The sequence below is a fragment of the Nannospalax galili genome, unplaced genomic scaffold (assembly GCF_000622305.1).
Source record: "Nannospalax galili isolate Female #2095 unplaced genomic scaffold, S.galili_v1.0 scaffold8, whole genome shotgun sequence".
Taxonomy (NCBI): Eukaryota; Metazoa; Chordata; class Mammalia; order Rodentia; family Spalacidae; genus Nannospalax; species Nannospalax galili.
This window is the reverse complement of record NW_008358318.1, coordinates 1,519,859-1,537,503: the sequence shown is the minus strand read 5'-3', so window position 1 is coordinate 1,537,503 and position 17,645 is coordinate 1,519,859. Positions and strand designations below refer to the sequence as shown.

Sequence of the window (17,645 nt, the reverse complement as noted above, 5' to 3'; positions counted from 1 at the left end):
CACAGTTCATCAGGGAGCCCAAGGTAGGAACTCAGGGCAGGAACCTGGAGGCAGGAGCTAGAACACAGGCCATGGAGGAACACTGCTTACTGGCTTGCTCCCCTGGCCCCTGCTCAGCCTGCTTTCTTAGGCAACACAGGCCCACCTGCCAAGGGGTGGCACCATCCAAAGTGGGCTGGGCCCTCCCACATCACACAGCAATCAAGAAGATGCCCCACAGACATGGCCACAGGCCAGTCCTATGGAGGCAATTCCCCAACTGAGGCTCCCTCGACCCAGGTGGGTCAAGTTGACACTAAAGCTATCCAGCACGGGTATCAAACCCAGGGCTTCCTGCATACTAGGCAGGCATTCTACCAACTAAGCTTGAGACCAGCCCCCTTAAGAATGCATTTCTTCTTTTGGGGTGGGGGGCTCTTTTTAAGACAAGGTTTCCCTGTAGCCCCAGCTGGCCTGGAACTCACTATGCAGACCAGGTTGGCCTTGAACACTCACAGAGATCCACCTGCCTCTGCCTCCTGAGTGCTGGGATTAAAGGCTTGTGCCACCACACCCAGGGAGAATGCATTTCTAACAGTCCCTAAGAGAGGCCAATCCCAGCCATTCTTGGAGTAATGAAGTTCTAGCTGACCTCTGTGGACCTGTACAGATTCTGAAGCAGAGTCCAGAGGGAGTCTAATTTGTGTACACCACTTGGATCTTTGGGAAGATTAGGGGTAGTGAGGTCAAGCCTGTACCCACCTCTGGGGCTGATTTCGTGGCAATGTGGCAGGGAGGTCACCCTGCAAGGGGAGGGTCACTTGTCCTTGGATATTGTTCCTGTTAGGGAGGGGCACACCCCAGGTCACACCATAGGAGGTTGGTCCTTGGTATCCTCCCAGTGGAGTATAAGGGACTCTGTGGACATCACTGATTCTTGGAGAGCTGGTGGGCAGTGTTCTTTCCAGAGCTTTGCTGGAGCTTCTATTAAACTCAAGCAGAATTCCTTTCCATCAGCCTTCCCCTCTCCCTCAGAACCTGAGGGAGAATTATTCCCCTCAGAGTTAGATGGAATAGCACAGTCTCCAGGGAGTGGCGTTTTCTGAAAAAAGAAAACCATGGCAGCTCCAGCCAGAAGGTTCAGTGCTGTGGCTTTGGTGCTCCAATGAAATGGTACTGGTTCTGGGAACCCACTGCTGAGATTTCAAAATTGGGGGGAGGAGATATAACCTCATCACTCACCCAGACACAAGCAAACTGCTCACTGGACAGCCAGCCTAGCCTAATGAATAAGCTTCAGTTCAGTGACAGACCCTGTCTCAAAAAATAATAAATAAATAAAAAATAAAAACAATAAATTAAGAAATAAATAATAAATGAATGTTTTAAAAAGGTGGAGAGCTATGAAGGAAACACAGCCTGTGGCTTCCACATGCATGTGCACACATGGGCATGTGCACTGGCACAAACTTATGTACATATCTACACTAACAAGTATACACATACACACACATACACACCATACACATGCCACATATGCACATCACACCACACCCCCCCACACCCCACACACATACACACACATACACACAAAGCCTTCTCAGATCAGTAAGTTTGAGATACACAGAACCAAAGTCAGAGCTTTCCACTAGTGCCTTCCAGACCCACCTGCTCACAATGTCCCCTCCCATCCACAGGACCAGGATTCCTCATGCCCTGGGCATTGTCACCCTTACAGGTATTCTCCTTTGCACATGACAATAAGTGGGCCATTTCTGTAGCAGAAACAGAAGCTGGGTGTGTGCATGTGGGGGAGGTCCGTAGAGAGTGAGGACACACAATGTACTCCCTATCCCCCAGCAATTCCTAAGGCAGCTTCCCCAGACCTGTACCCCAAACCCTGCACCCCATATCCTATACCCCAGGAGGACAGATTCTGGGTGGTCTCTGTGACCAAGCACTTTCCTAAAGGGAGAACGTAGCAGTCTTGGCCTCCCCAACATGGCTGTAGTCCTATCACACCCTGACTAGGGTGGGGACCAGGCCCAGGGGTCAGGGCCTCTTCACAGTTGCTATCCTTTCTCAGCAGTCAGAGGCCCTGTAGTAGGCTGGGGAAATTCTGTAGAGGCTGGCAACATCCACCATAGGAGAAAAAAGATCATTGGTCTGTTCATGTTGAAGGCATTCTCTGTGAGTGCAAACTTCTTTTCCAGCAAGCACAGCAGCACTGTGAGGCGAGAGGCCTCATACATGATTCAGGCCTTGATTCATAATTCAGATCTCCTCTTTCAAAGAGAGCATGCAGACTGGAGACCAGGACAGAGGGAGGAGGGTAAGTGCTAGAAAGGCCCAGGCACCAGAAGACAAAGGTGCATCATACCTGGACACTCATCACATCATTTAGCCAGCCCTGGTGGGGAGGTGTGCACATGCATGTGGAAGGGAATCAAGCTCATAGGCTTTCCAGGCCAGGAAAAAGACAAGCAGAGTTTGAGCCAGTATTGAGATCCAGGCCTTCCAGGCTCCGCCGGGCAGAGGGCTAAGGGGGCACAGCACTACACTATAAATCCTGACTCAGGTCTGCTCAGTCCTCAGGTATCCAAGCAAGGGACCCATGCAAGCTACATGTTCAAAGTTCCCCTGGATTTCTAATGAGTCTTCCCCGGGAAGGGAACAAGGCTGAGTAGCTGGCAGCCCCTACCAGGCAGGGAGTGGTAGGGCTGGTCTCTACCCAGGGCCCCATCTTTGAGCCTATACAAGCTCTCTGAGTTGACTCCTGGCAGTTAGGTGGGGGAAGAGGGACAGTTCCAGCAGCAACAGAGAAAAGAGAGTGACTGTGCCGTCACTGCATCCCCAGGGCAGACTCAGACCCCAAGGGGTGTGATAACCCACCTAGTCTTGCCCCTCCCACCACCATCAAGCTCCCTGAAGTGAGCTCCCTAGAGTAACAGTAATGACAATAATGACTATGATAATAATCGCTAACAGGAACAGTTACTCTGAGCCAAGTGGTCCCGAGTTAACCCAGCAAAAAGCCTTTCCAAAAGACTTTCAAGTAGTTTCTATTATTAGCTCTGTTTTACTGATGAGGAAACTAAGGCCAGAAAAGTCACCAACTTGTTAGGAGTGATGAAGCCAGAATTCACAGGAGCTGGGACTCCTGTGTGTGGTGCTAGCTTTTCAGTTTGCCCCAGAATCTGCAGTGCTGGCTACTCGTACCCATCTCCTCACCACTGCTGCCATCAATCTGGGGCCATATGGTGGCCACAGAAGCACCAGCAGTAATGGGTACCAGTGCCACAGGGGCCCCTCCCCATGGGCCTGAGTCCTAATCATCATCAGGGTGGGCTTCCTCTTCTAAATGTCCCTAAAGCCATGGTGTCCACAGTGACACTCCCCAGAACAAGGTGCTTAGGACATGATGGGCACTGCACCAAGCTCTTTGCCCTCATTCTTTCCCTCACACAGTAGCCCTGAGGAGAGCATGATCACATCCTCACTTTACAGACAAGACTAAAGGCAGCAAGTTGGAAAGCTGAGTCTACCTGTGACCTCTTCAGCCCCAGAGCCCAAGTCCTGGACTCCCAGGACTCCCAAAGCTTCCCAGGGGCCTGGAAAGGTAGGGAGGAAACTGCTCACAAATCCCTCAGCTCCAGGGCCAAGTTGAGCAGGGCTGGGCTCTGGCCTGGTCCCCTGGAGCTTGGTTTATTCACTCACCCAGTCATTCAATGCTAACTGTGCCCTTGGTATGTACTGTGCTCATCCTCACAGAGAACCCCAGAAGGAAAGCCTTCCCTACTTCTTCAGGGAGGGCTGGGACTGCAGAGCACCTGTAGTTTCTGCCCAGTGCCAGGTGGTACACTCTGACTTCGGGTGTGGGAGGAGCGGAGGATGAGCACCAATCAGAGATTTGTCACTTTCAAGACCTCTCTCCCTCCCTCCTCCCCTCCCTCTCTCCCTTCTCACCTCCATCTCTCCCTTCTCTTTTTTGAGAAAGGATTGCATGTAACTCAAAAATGAGAGAGAGAGAGAGAGAGAGAGAGAGAGAGAGAGAGAGAGAGAGAGAGAGAGAGAAACTAGAACAAATGCTTGGGTGCCAGAAGAGGGCATCAGATCCCCTGGAGCTGAAGTTACAGGTGGTTGTGAACCTCTTGATATGGTGCTGGGAATCAAATTCGGGTCCTGTGGGAGAGCAGCAAGGGCTCTTAATTGCTGAGTCATCTCTCCAGCCCCATCCCCACCCTATTCTTTAGAGATAAGAAAAGGATGATGGGGTCCTGACTGCACCATTCCCAGAAACCCTTATTTCTACTGGCTCCACCAACAGTCCGAGACCATCCCTGCGGTCAGGGAGCTACCTTGACTCCACAGCTGCCTCTGGTACCCAAGGCCATCTCTATGCCCAGGCCTATCGCCTGTCACCTGAGTCCAGCATCAGCCTGCTCCCTCTCCTCACTTTGCTGCTTGTCCTGGTTGTCCCCCTGATGCATTAGAGTTCCTCCAGATCTGCAGCCAAGACACCTGATTGCTTGTTCCAGCCCTCTCCCCTCTGCAACAGCTCCCAACATGCAGCTCCTCAGCCGTGACCTCTGCAGGATTCATCACTTCCTGCACAACAGAGCCTGCCACCTACCCCAGCCTGCTCTCCTAACTGGAGAAAGGATGATGACAGGGCATGCCTCACTCCCTCCTCCTACAAGAGGCAGATGCCTCCCATGCTGACTAGCTCTCATTCTGACTAGCATCTCAGAAGGAAAAGCAATTGGATTTATAGACATGAGAAAAGAAGGCATAACAAAATGATTACCTTTGAAGAGGACAGATTACCTAGAAAACCCAAAGAAATCAACCCTCGCCCCCCCCCCAAATTACTAGAATAAATGAATTCACACTGGTGGTAAAATGTAAGATGACAATGATTCACGAGTTTGGGCTATTTTTTAAAAAAATTTTATGTGTTCGATGAGTGTATTGCTTGCATGTGTGTACATGCACCCATGTTGTACAATGCCTGCAGAGGTCAGAAGAAGGTGTCAGGATGATCCCCTGGAACTGGAGTTACGGACAGTTGTTAGTTGCTATGTGGGTGCTGGGAATTGGCCCGGGTCCTCTGCAATAGCAGCCAGTGCTCTTAACCACTGAGCCATCTCTCCAGGCCACATTTAGATTATTTATTTATTTATTTTATTTTACGTATATGCGTGTATTGCCTGCATGTGTGTACCTGCACCCATGTTATGCAATGCCTGCAGAGGTCAAAAGAAGGTGTCAGGATGGTCCCCTGGATATGGAGTTTCAGTTGTTAGCTGTCATGTGGGTGCTGGGATTCAAACTCTGGTCTTCTGTAAGAACAGCCAGTGTTCTAGACTGCTGAGCCATCCCTCCAGCCCCCCACATTTAGATTTTTAAAAAATTTTATGTGTATGAGTGTTTTGACCATATGTATCTAAGTGCATCCATGTGTGCAATGCCTGAGGAGGCCTGAAGAGAGCACTGAATCCCTTAGAAATGGAGTTACTGATGGATGTTAGCCATCACGTGGGTCATAGGCACTAAACTCAGGTCCTCTGCAAGAGTAGCCAGTGCTCTAACTACCATCTCTCTAGACCATTAATTAATTAATTATCAATTAATTAATTATTGAGACAGGGTCTCATTATGTAACCCTAGCTGGTATGGAACTCCCTATGCAGACCAGGTGGTATTGAACTCACAGAGATCCACCTGCCTCTGCCTCCCAAGTGCTGGGAGGAAAGGTGTGTTCCACTGCACCCAGCCTTTTTTATTTATATTTTCCTTTTACTTTTTTGAACACAGAGTCTCACTATGTAGCCTTAGCTGGCCTGAAACTTGTTACGTAGATCTGGAGAGCCACCTGCCTTTGCCTCCTGAGTGCTGGGATAAAAGGCGTGTGCCACCATACCTGGCCTTTTTATTTTATTATTATTATTATTATTATTATTTTGGGTTTTTTGAGAAAGGGTCTCCTTGTAGCCCCAGATGCCCTGAACTCACTATGTAGACCAGGTTGGCCTCAAACTCACAGAGATCCACCTGCCTCTGCCTCCCAAGTGCTGGGATTAAAGGTGTGAGCCACCACGCCCAGCAAGGTGTGTCCCACCACACCTGGCCTTTTTAATTTTTTAACCCATGTCTGTACCTCTTTGTATGTGTGGCTGCATGTGTGAAGGCCAGAGGACAACCTCAGGTGTCATCCCCAGGAATGTTGTCCACCTTCTTTGAGACAGGGCTTCTTACTGGTCTAGAGCTTACCAATTAAGGTACACTGGGCAGCCAATGAGCCCCTGGGGCGTCCTGTCTCCACCTCCCAGGTGCTGAGATTACAAGGGGGCATGAGAGGCAGGCAATACAAAGCACTTTACTAGCAGAACTGTCTCCCCAGCTCCCTTGGAAGGATTTCTGAGTGAGGGAAGTCTCTGAGCTGCAGACTCGGCAGGTGTCGTAATGTACTAGAGCTGGTGGTTCCCCTAGCACTGAGCTCAGGCTCCATGCTCCAGATGAGGATCCCAGGGGACACATGTGCCTGGGACCACCAGGCAAGTTGTCTCTGCTCCTCCTCCCTTCCTCTACACTCCCAGGGTCCCCAGCATACCTGGACTCTTCCCTCCTACCTCAGCTTCTGCATAGATGGCCTAGTCTGATGCAGAACAGAGCCCTATTGCCCTCTGCTGATCCCTTCTCCTTACGGATTAAATCCAGGCTTCAGGCCAGTGCCCCCAACCTGCCTTCCCTTCCACCAGCAGGCCTCTTCTGTGTCTCTCCTCTGGTAAGTCATGCTTCCTTCTGTCCCCTGGGCCCTTCCAGCCTCAGCCAACTCACCTCTGGATGGGCATTATTATGTCCTACCTGACTGTAAACCCCAAGCACATCTGAATCGGCCTCTGCCCTGCTCTGCTCAAAGGTATACACCAAGATTTCTATCCAGGAGCAGAAGGGTAGTTCAGGGGTCAGAAGGACGGAGGTGATATCAGAAACAGTTACAATGATCCAGTTAGACAGGAAGACTAAGTTCTGGCCATCTACTGCTGAGAAAGGTGGCTACAGTTAACAATTACGTATTGTACATATCAAGAATGGCTTTTCAGGGATGGAGAGATGTCTCAATGGTTAAGGCTGCTCTTGCAGAGGACCCAAGTTCAGTTCCTATCACCCACATGGCAGCTAATAACTGTCTGTAACTCCAGTTCCAGGAGAATTTGACACCCTCTTCTGACCTCCACAGGTATTGCACGACATGGGTGCACTTACATACATGTAGGCAATATGCTCATACACATAAAAAAAAAAAAAGCTGGGCATGGTGGCACCCAGCACTTGGGAGGCAGAGGCAGGAGGATCTCTGTAAGATTGAGGCCAGCCTGGTCTACATATCAAGTTCCAGGACAGTTGTGGCTACAGGGAGAACCTGTCTCACAAAGACCAAAAAAAAAAAAAAAAGAGCCAAAAGAAAATAATAATAATAATAATAAATTTTTTAAAATTATATATATATATATATATATATATTGGTCTTTGTGAGACAGGGTCTCCCTATAGCCCCAACTGTCCTGGAACTCACTATGTAGACCAGGCTGGCCTTGAACTCACAGAGATCCGCCTGCCTCTGTCTCCTGAGTGCTGGGGTTAAAGACGTGCACCACAATGCCCAGCATAAAATATGTATTTTTAAGAGTGGCTTTTCAATGTTCTACCAAACAGAAATGCTAAGAACTGGAGGTGAAGTAGCTATGTTAATTAGCTTGATTCGCTCATTCTGCAATACACTTATATAGTGAAGCATCACTCTGTACCCATCAATATACACAATCACAATTTGTCAATAGAAACAGAAAAAAATTTGAATATTTTATATGTGTATGAATGTATTGTCTGCATGAAAGTGCAACTGTGTTGTGCAATGTCTGGGGAGGTCAGAAGAGAGCATTGGATCCCCTGAACTAAAGTTACAGACTATTGTTAGCCTCCATGTGGGTGCTGGGAATTGAATCTGGGTCCTCTGCAATAGCAGCCAGTGCTCTTAACCACTGAGTCATCTCTCTAGCCCCAGAAATAGAAATTTTTTAAAAGGTTTCTCTCCTACTAATTCCCTCAAGTTATCCTCTGCCACATGTGCACAATGGCATGTGTGTGAGTGAGGACACGGCGCATACACACAGGCACACAGGTATGTGCATACACACATATTCTCACACAAATAAATAAATAAATATAATAAAACTTTTAATAAAAAGATTTCTCTGGCTGGAGAGATGACTTAGTGGTTAAGAACACTGGCTGTTCTTGCAGAAGACCCAGGTTTGAATCCTAGCACCCACATGGCAGCTAACAATTGTCCATAACTCTAGTACCAAGGGATCCGACAGTCTCTTCTGTCCTCCATGGGCATTGCATGACATGGATGCACTTATCTACATGCAGGCAATACACGCATACACATAAAATAAAAATAATAAAATTAAAAATTGTTTTTAAAGTTTTCTCAACATAGAAGAGGACACTAATAAATCTCTCCGTTCTCAATAATGAAGCTCCCTCATGTAGTGGAGGGCCAGGAAGACAAAATGGCCAAAGTGTGGAGATCAGGAGTCTGCTGAATGATGGTCCTTGGTCAGGACCTCTTTATTAAACTTCACCCACCCAAGGCTCAGGGACCATTGCAGAAGAGAGGACGGAAAGACTGTAAGAGCCAGGGAGGATGGGAATGGCCATATGGAAACAGAGTCCTATAAGCTCCTGGGAACCTGCTCGTATGATTCTACGGCAATGGTGTCAGCATACACAAGTCCCATGCAAACTCAGGTAGACAATAACCCAGCATAGAACTGGGAAAGTGAACAGCAGACCTCACTCTTACCTGAAGGAATGTTGGTAGATGCTGGTACCAACATTGCTGGTAGATGAAGAAGAGCTGATCTTCCTAAAACAAGGGACTCTAGATAGGCTGACTAGACTCAGTGGAAAGACTTGCACTGAGGAATGGCTGGGGGCACTGATAACCCAGTGGCCCTTAACAGGGATGACAGAGTATATGGGCTCCAATGGGGGTGGGGCCAGAGGGGATGGGGGTATAAAGATGATTAAGATTGTTTGAGATATTCTGTATGAAATACACAAAAAATTCAATAAAAAATTAAAATAAAAGGTTTCTCTCCCAGCCTGCCTGGCCACAGCAGAGAGCTCCCTTGAGAAAGGAATCCTGTCTTGTTTATCTGTCAGTCCTCCAGCCGTAAATGTGACCTGTTGTGGGCACTAGAAAAAACCTGTCAAAGTGGAAATGAAACTCTCACTCATCAGACCAGAACCAGTGCTCAGCGTACTGTCCACTTAATGCGCTTACCATGTGTCAGGCATGGTGGTCAGGGCCTACTATGCTCTGTGACCAGTACCCCCAGTTCAGTGAGGAGAATGAGGCAGAGTGGATAAGTAACTTCTCAGAGTCCTACACTTGTGGAGGTGCCTAAAGCCAGTGCCCAGGCTCCCTCCTGAGGGCAGAGCTAGTTGGCCAGAGCTGAGACCACAGGTCAAGGCAGGCAGAATCAGCTGCCTGCAGAGGATTAAAGAAGGCGGCAGGCAGGAAAGCAGAGCTGCTGAGAAACTTGAGAAACACCCTCCTGGGGCTGCTTAACCACAGTCTGAACTAGAACAGGGTTTGGCCACTAGCAGCCCCCCTTCCCCAGCGTCCCGTGATCCCTGGGCTTTCCATAGAGGCCAGCTTCCTGTTTTTCCACCATGGTCCCACTCAGCTGGTTGCTGCTGAGCTTCTAAGAAGGTTCATGCACCACACTGCAGATCACCACCTACTTCTGCTCAGTCCTGCCTCCAATCAGACCACTCCAGGCTCAGAAAGTCAGATAAAAGTTCTGCTGTGAGTTTTTCCCACCCCTGACCTCTGAGAGCTCTTTTGGGCAGTAAGAGGGCAGCTTTGGGAGCAGCCAGGCCTGTATTCAAACCCTAGCTCCTGCTCTCACCCCGGAACTCTACGAAAGTCACTTCAGTTCCCAGATCTTCTGAAGGATGAAAGAAGGAAAATGGGCTGGAGAGATGGCTCAGCAGTTAAGAGCACTGACTGCTCTTGTAGAGGACCCGGGTTCGATTCCCAGCACCCACATGGTGGCTATGAACCATCCATAACTCCAGTTCCAGGGGAATCTGACCTCCAAGGCATTGCATGACACAGGTGCACTCACATACATGCAGGCAATACACTCATACACATAAAATAAAAGCAATATAATATTTAAAAAAAAGAAGAAGAAATAAAGAAAACAAAGATTGGGCAACTGGCTTGTGTGTTTCTTCCCCTTCCTGTCCATGGAAACCACCTGTGACAGGATGAACTCTGGTTCTTGCCCAAGCAGCCTACACTTGGAAAGTACCAGGTAGAAAGGTCAGAGGGCATTCTGGGGCTCAGAGCAGCAGGGACACCTCCACTCCAGTGTGCGGGGGGGTCTCACCAGAGCATGCAGCAGGTCTATGCTAGCTCTTTTGAATGTTTCTTTTGTGTATGCGTGTGTTTTGGTTTTTGGTTTTGGTCTTATTGAGACAGGGTCTCCCTGTAGCCCCAGCTGGCCTGGAACTCACTATGTAGACCAGGCTGGCCTTGAACTCACAGAGATTTGCCTACCTCTGCCTCCAGAGCGCTGGGATTAAAGGCAGGTGTGCCTGGCCTGGCTCTTTTGTTTGTTTCTTATCTCCAGCCTTCTAATCAGTCTCTCAAAGAACAGTCATGACCTCTACTTAATAGAGAAGCAGACCCACACATCCATGCTAATAAACATCCTTAAAAAGAATTAGCGCTTTTCAGGATGGCTCCAGACCATGCCACCACCAACCCCCTGCTGAAGTGAGAATCATAAAAATAGCTCATGCCAGTCAGGGCAGCATGTGCTGGGGTGTTGCTGTCCTTCCAAACACAAGAGCCAGACAGTCCTAAGTCCTGCTTCCTCCCTCTGGTCACCATCTGCCCCTGTTCCAGCCAAAGTTCTCACTCTCCCTGCCCCTCCCCTACCTTTACCACACAGAGCCCCTTGCCACTCGATGAAAATGCCAGGCCCACCCTTGGGTCTGTGCTTGCAAGGCCTTCTGCACAGCAACAGTAAAGACTAGATGGTGGGTGGGTGGATGAATGGACAGGTGAATGGCTGGGGAAGTGTGGGTGAGCACAGGATGGGTGATGAATGGATGAAGATACTGCTGATGGATGAATAGGCAAGGTAGACAGCTGGATACAGAAGATGATGAGTGGGTAGATGATGGATAAGTGGTTGGATAAATGGATGCCCTGGTGAATGGGCTGTTACATGGGTGGATTCTAGGTAGAGGGAAAGATGAGCAGATGAAGCGCTAGGGGACCAGCGTCAGCTTACTATATGAAAGAGGCCTCAGTCAGAGCCTCACCCACACAGAATGGCCTGGTTTTGGAAACAGTCGATCTTCTTTGTGTTTTGTGCCTGAAGCTCTAGCAGGTAAGATGTGAGCTGGACTTACAGCATTAAAGGCAAAGGAGACATTCTCAGGGCTATAACCTGGGCTCTGGCTACATGGAGGACTGCCATACAAACTTTGGGGATCTGGTCTGCTCTGCTCCCCTGTACCCAAGAATACAGAAGCTATAGGTAATGGATCTTCAGTGTGGTCTCCAAAGAGGATTTGCTTCAAAGAATTGATGGCCCTAAGCTATGGATCCTCAATGGGGTTTCCAAGGATGATCTGCTTTAAAGCCAGCGCCCTAGGAAGGCCTAGTGAACTGCTCCCAACCCTGCCTTCTTCAGCAACCCCTTCCCTTACTCCTTGATAGGCCCCTCCCCAAACCTGCTTCCTCTCTGCCTGGACCCCTCTCCACCAGACTCTTAGAGGTGCAGCCCCCCTTCACTCTGGGCCCAGTAGTGTCTCTGTGGAGAGTTTAAGGCAATGGAGGTGTGGGGGGTGGTCTCAGTACTTTATGATTCTTCCCAGCACTCACCTCCTTCTGACACTGGACTACTTTTATCCCACCAGTCTCTTTTTCTAGCCATGTCTCCAGCCCCATCAGAGCATAGGATCACAGTCAGTCTTGCTGTTTCCAAGGGCCTGGAACAGTGTAACAGTGCATAGTAGGGACACGAGAGGCAAATAGAGTAAAAAAGGCCTTATCCTAGAAACCTGTGTTTAGAGTAATGGGGGGGGTACTTCTTTCATGACTATTCTATAGAGCTGGGTGTGGCAGTGCACACTTGTAACCCTGGGACTTGGGAGGTAGAAGCAGGAGGATCAGGAGTTCAAGGTTTGGGTACATAGTGAGTTGGAAGCTACCCTGTGTGACATGAGACCCTGTCTCAAAAAACAAAATCAAGGGGCTAAAGAAATGGCTCAGTGGTTAAGAGCACTTGCTCCTCTTACAGAGGGCCTAGGTTCACTTCCTAACATCCACATAGTGGCTAACAACCAGCCCTAACTCCAGTTCTAGGGGATTCAACACCCTCTTCTGGTCTCCATAGGCATTGCATGCTTGTGGTACACTTACATACACGCAGACAAAACATAAACTAAAATATAAATATATTAAATACAAACAAATTCTATAAAAATGTGGGGATGCCAGGCGTGGTGGTGCACACCTTTAATCCCAGCACTCTGGAGGCGGAGACAGGTGGATCTCTGTGGGATCGAGGCCAGCCTGGTCTCCATAGTGAGTTCCAGGCCAGCTGGGGCTACAGGGAGACCAAAAAAAAAAAAAAAAAAAAAAAAAGATAAATAAATAAAAATGTGAGAACACAACACTGGGCATGGGGGCACACATCTTTAATCTCAGCACTCAAGAGGCAGAGGCAGGTGGATCTCTGTGAGAGCAAGGTCAGTCTGGTCTACATAATGAGTTCTAGGCCAGCTGGGGCTACAGGGAGACCTTGTCTTAAAAAGCAAAAAACAAGGGCTGGAGAGATGGCTCAGCAGTTAAGAGCACTAGCTGCTCTTGCAGAGGACCCGGGCTTGAGGACATGGCAGCTAACAACTGTCTTTAACTCTAGTTCCAGGGGATCCAATGCCCTCTTCTGACTTCCACAGGCATTGCATGACACTGGTGCGCTTACATACAGGCAGACAACATGCTCATACACATAAAATAAAAATAATAAATAAAATATTATAAAACAACAAAAAAACCTAACAAAACAACAAAAAATCTGGGGACATAGGTTGGGGATGGGGAGGCCAGCAGTTAACTTGCCATGCATACTCTATTTCCAGGCTGGAGCTCCTTGCACATTGCCTGGGTTCTGCTGTGCTGAGCAATCCATCCCAGCCAGCTGTCTAGGTTCTAGGTGTCCTTCTTTTCCCCACCTGGGACGGGGGGACTTCTTGGGGCAGGAGGAAATGAGCCCTTAACACACAGTCCAGAGTCAAAGCTGTACCCCTCCTATCACACCCCATACAAATGAGTGAGGACCATGGGTGTTCCACTGTGCCTGGGTGGATTGTGTCCAGGAGAGACTGGTACTCTCCAGGAATAGTCCCAAATATGCATTTCCTCCCTAGGCTATGTGCCCAGCACCACTCTTCTCTGGGTATCTGATCTGAGGAAGGAGGAACAGCTGGGTTGTCCCTGGAGGGCCACAGAATTCATGTGACCCAGCCTTACCCCCAGTGCTGCCTCCCTAGCCCCTGATCCAGCTAAAACCCCTAATTTCACTTGCTTCTGTGACCTTCCTCCTCCTTTATCTTTGGTTTTCTTTCTGGTGCTGGGTAAGTTCCTGGGTCTATGCATAGGCTGGATCTGAAGGCTGCTCTGCATCCATGTGGTAGTAAGTGGTAAGGTGCTGCCCCACAGGCTAAACACCCAGGGGAGCTCATGGATGCTTCCATACTTTGAGGTTCCCTACCCACTGAAATCTCTGAAGGCACCTCTTACTGCTGGAAGATCTGATTCTTCCTCCGTCAAGGTCCACATGTCCTGCTTCAGATCTGAGCAAGGGAGTCAGGGGCAATGTCAGCTCCTCCCAAGCCCAAGCCTGAATGCTTCCTTCTTCAAGAGAACCCATGTCTTGGGAACAATAACCCCCTTTCAGAGAGGATTTGCCAAGTGATTCAGGTTGCTTCAAGAGTCTCCAACGAGATGCACAGGTGCTTATGGGCATTCCTTACATTCTTTTTTAGCACAGACACACCACAGCTAATGCATTATTATGACATTTTCATTCATGTGTAGAATGCATTTTGACCATATCCACCCTTCATCGCCACCCCCCACTAATCTTCCTCTTTCCAACTAGCTTTCCATCTACTTTCATGGTTGCTTGTTTGACTCAGTGAGTTTCATAAGGGCTGCCTACAGGAGCCTGGCTGAGAGGCCATTTAGAAGGGCATGGCCATCTTACCAGTGGCTACACTGCTGAAGAAAATGTTTTTCCCTCTTCCAGCAACCATTAACTGCCCATAGGTCCTCAGGGAGGGGGTACGTCTTCCCTCATGAGCTCCTCCTCCACAGCTACTATTAACTGTTTATAAATGCTCAGGGAGGGCTGGGGCCTCCTGAGTCCCTCCCCACTCCATGACAGGTTGCTGATGGGCCTGGTCTTATGCAGTCATGTCCATTTTTCTAATGAAGTGTTAAGAATCAAATACAGGCTTTATGCACACTTGGGAAGCATTCTACTAACTGAACAACGTCACCCCTGGATTTCTTCTGTATGAGAGATTTTTCTATTAATCCAATCATTTATGTCTTATGGGTATTTCTTTCATACTGTGCAACCTATTGTGTTTTAGCTCTTAAAAAGCATTTGATCCTGGTCTCCCTGGTATTCTAGGGCAGCTGGTAAAATATAGACATTGAACCCCATATCTAATCAATGATCAATCATTGTCTACTCTAGAGCACCAATGGTTTGGAAAATCAACATCACCAGCTGATTCTTAAAAAACGAAACAGAAGCTGTCAGAGTCCATAGCACTTTGGAAAGGAACCCCCTCTACAGAGAACAGTGGCCCTGTGTGTCTGTGAATCTGATGTGCAGTCAATGGTCTATTTCCATAGTATTTTTAGAATAGAGCAGCACAGCACCTGCACCTCGGGCCCTGTCCGTGGTCCTGCCTTGAGTTCTTACTCAGCCTAAGAATTCCCACACACAGCACCAGCTGCTTCAGGCAGCACAGTCAGGAAGGAGGATCACATATGAGAGGAAATGAACAAGATGAAATTGAATAGCAATGAAGGCCAAGTCACAGGCTTAGAGTCACAAAATTAATGAGAGAACAGGCCTGACCTTTCTAGCAAGTCAGAATCATGAAGGAGGCTGTGTCGGAGTAAGAGACCAAAGGTCACAGCAATCAGGTGCACAGCACAGTCTTGGAGAGCAAAAAGATTAAAAAAAAAAAATCAGAGTAGCCAGGGGTCAGTGATTCAAAAAACAAAAAACATCAGAAGTGGACATTTGGGGGCCAAATAGAGAAATCTGAAAGATGTCTGCATATTAAATGTGACAACAAGGTAAGGATCATTTCCGGGTGTGTGTATGGGAAAGGGCCTAGGACTAGGTTATAACACACTATGCAGTATGATCTCCTTTCAGGAGAAAACTACATATACACATAAGAACAGCTCTAGAAGGAGATGACCATGGGGGTCAGAAAAAAAGAGATCATTCTCAACTGTGCACATTAACAATGTGCTATAGCCTATAGAAATTACTCCTGTTGTGATACAAGATTATATTTTAATAAGAAATAAATCGTTGGCCCTCCCGAGGGTGCAGGACCTCTGGCTGGGTCTCTAGAGGCTTGTTGGATCCCAGGAGGGGTCAGTGGTCAGAAACTTGGTGTGAGTGGAGAGTGTGAAGGCACCACTGAAAAGGCAGCTTCCTGCTGTGTGTGTGTCTGTCTGTCTGTCTTGACCAGGTCCAGTCCCAGTTCCTTCATGCTACTGCCAGGCCAATCAATGACAGGTCCAGAAATCTGGCCCCTGCTGAGTGCATTGGAAATGGCTTGGGGAGTCAGGCGGGGGTGTTCGGTATGGAGAAGGGAAGATGAGAGAGTGAGAGTGACAGGGTAAGAAGGGACAGGGCAGAGAAGTTATGTTTTCACACATTGAAAGGCTGGCGTGCAGAAGAGAAACCCTGAGTCCTGCAGAACTGTGACAAGCAGGCTAGTCTTTGGCAGGCAGAGGGAGGAGGGTCTAATGATAGGAGCTGTCCAGCTTGGGGATAAGACAATAGGGCTGTGGCCTCCTGTCAGAGGCTGCCAGGAAGCCATCCCCAAGCCTGAGTCTCTGTGATTCTAAAATTCCATATTCCAGCCAAAGGGAGGAGGCTTCCTCTCACCAGCAGCCTGTGGCTTCCTGTGCTGGGGGTGCTCAGCCTGGGGCTTCCTATGCTGGGGCTGCTCAGGTTGGCAGGCGCTGGCCAAAGGAGGGTGGCTCTGCTGACTCCTGGGGAAGAAGGATGGAGGCAGCAGCAGGAAATGCTCCATGGAAAAGCAGAGAAAAGGGAGAGGATGGGCTCCCGACAGAGCTGCAGCAGCGAACTCCCTGGGATAGGGGACAGAGTCCTCTCACCTGACACCTGCCTCCAACCTCCACCTACTGCTGTCAGGGATTCCCAGGTCCTGGCCAGTGCCCAGCTACCTAGGAAGGGAAGTGTATTGCCTCCCACTTGTCAGGTGACATGGAGGCACAAGCCCAACTGGTCATAGCCCAGCTCCTCCCATGTTCTAAAATGCCAGCTTGACCTGTCCTGGGACCAGAATGCCAGCCAGTGCCCATTTGAGACCAAGGCCCCAAGCTACCCAGGAAGGGCCTGAGGTCTCAGATGGCCTTGGAAACCTACTACTCAGTCAGGACTTCTGTTACCAGGAGGAGACCCAGATCACTGCAGGGTGGGAAGAAGAGGGTGGAATGGCTCCTCCTAGGACACAGCCACCAGTGGATGGAAAGAGGACACTAGCTCCATCGGTATTTAGTCATCCTCCTGTCCATTCCATCCCTGCCATTCCAGTCCTGCTGACGATCCACACAACTCTGCTCTCCGTCACCCATGCGGCCCACCACTCAACACCGGTCAGCTATCACTGCCCAGCTTGGCCCTGGCTAGCCTACCGCAGCCAGCACAGCCTGCTGCCAGCCAGGCCTGCCCATCCAGCCCTAGTGGGAGGTCACCAGGAACTGGGCCAGAAACCAGGGTGGCCCCAAGCAGACACCTCCTTCTGTTCTAGATTAGGTGGATGTAGCTAAGGAGCCTAAGCTGCAGAGCGCCCCTGCTCGTCCCTGTCACCCCTAGGCCTGGCGGGGCGCACACAGACCCCTGCGACCTGTCTCCACCGGGGCGGGGGGTGGTGGTCCCGAGGCTAGATTGTGAGAGCTTCTACCCGCTCCCCAAACATCAAGGTGGGCCGGGGCTCGCCCGGAGAGCCAGGCGCTGCGAGGAAGGGCAGGTGGGCAGGTCGGGTGAGATTGCGCAGGGCTCCGTGCTCTGCCCCGGCCTCGGCGAAGGAGGTCGGCCCGGGCAGGGCTGCAGCAGCCTCGCGGGTCCGCGCGCGCTCCTTACCTCCTCGCCCTGACCGAAGCGCAGGCCGAGCGCCGCGACGCGCTCCACGCGCAGGAAGCCGTCGGGGTCGCGGCCGCACACCTCGAACACCTCGCGCAGGCGGCGCACGGAGCGCAGCAGAGCCGCGGGGGC

At 49.7% G+C, this 17,645-nt stretch overlaps 1 protein-coding gene across 1 annotated transcript in view; it reads right to left on the bottom strand.

Annotated features, from left to right (window-relative positions):
- The window catches only part of Rab11fip4 (RAB11 family interacting protein 4), a 117,989-nt gene extending 100,350 nt beyond the window's left edge, over positions 1-17,639 (bottom strand). The window contains exon 1 of the mRNA XM_008821623.2: positions 17,514-17,639. The gene's annotated coding sequence lies outside the window, so the exon portion shown is untranslated. The remainder of the gene's footprint in view (positions 1-17,513) is intronic.
- Between the last annotated feature and the right edge of the window lie 6 nt (positions 17,640-17,645).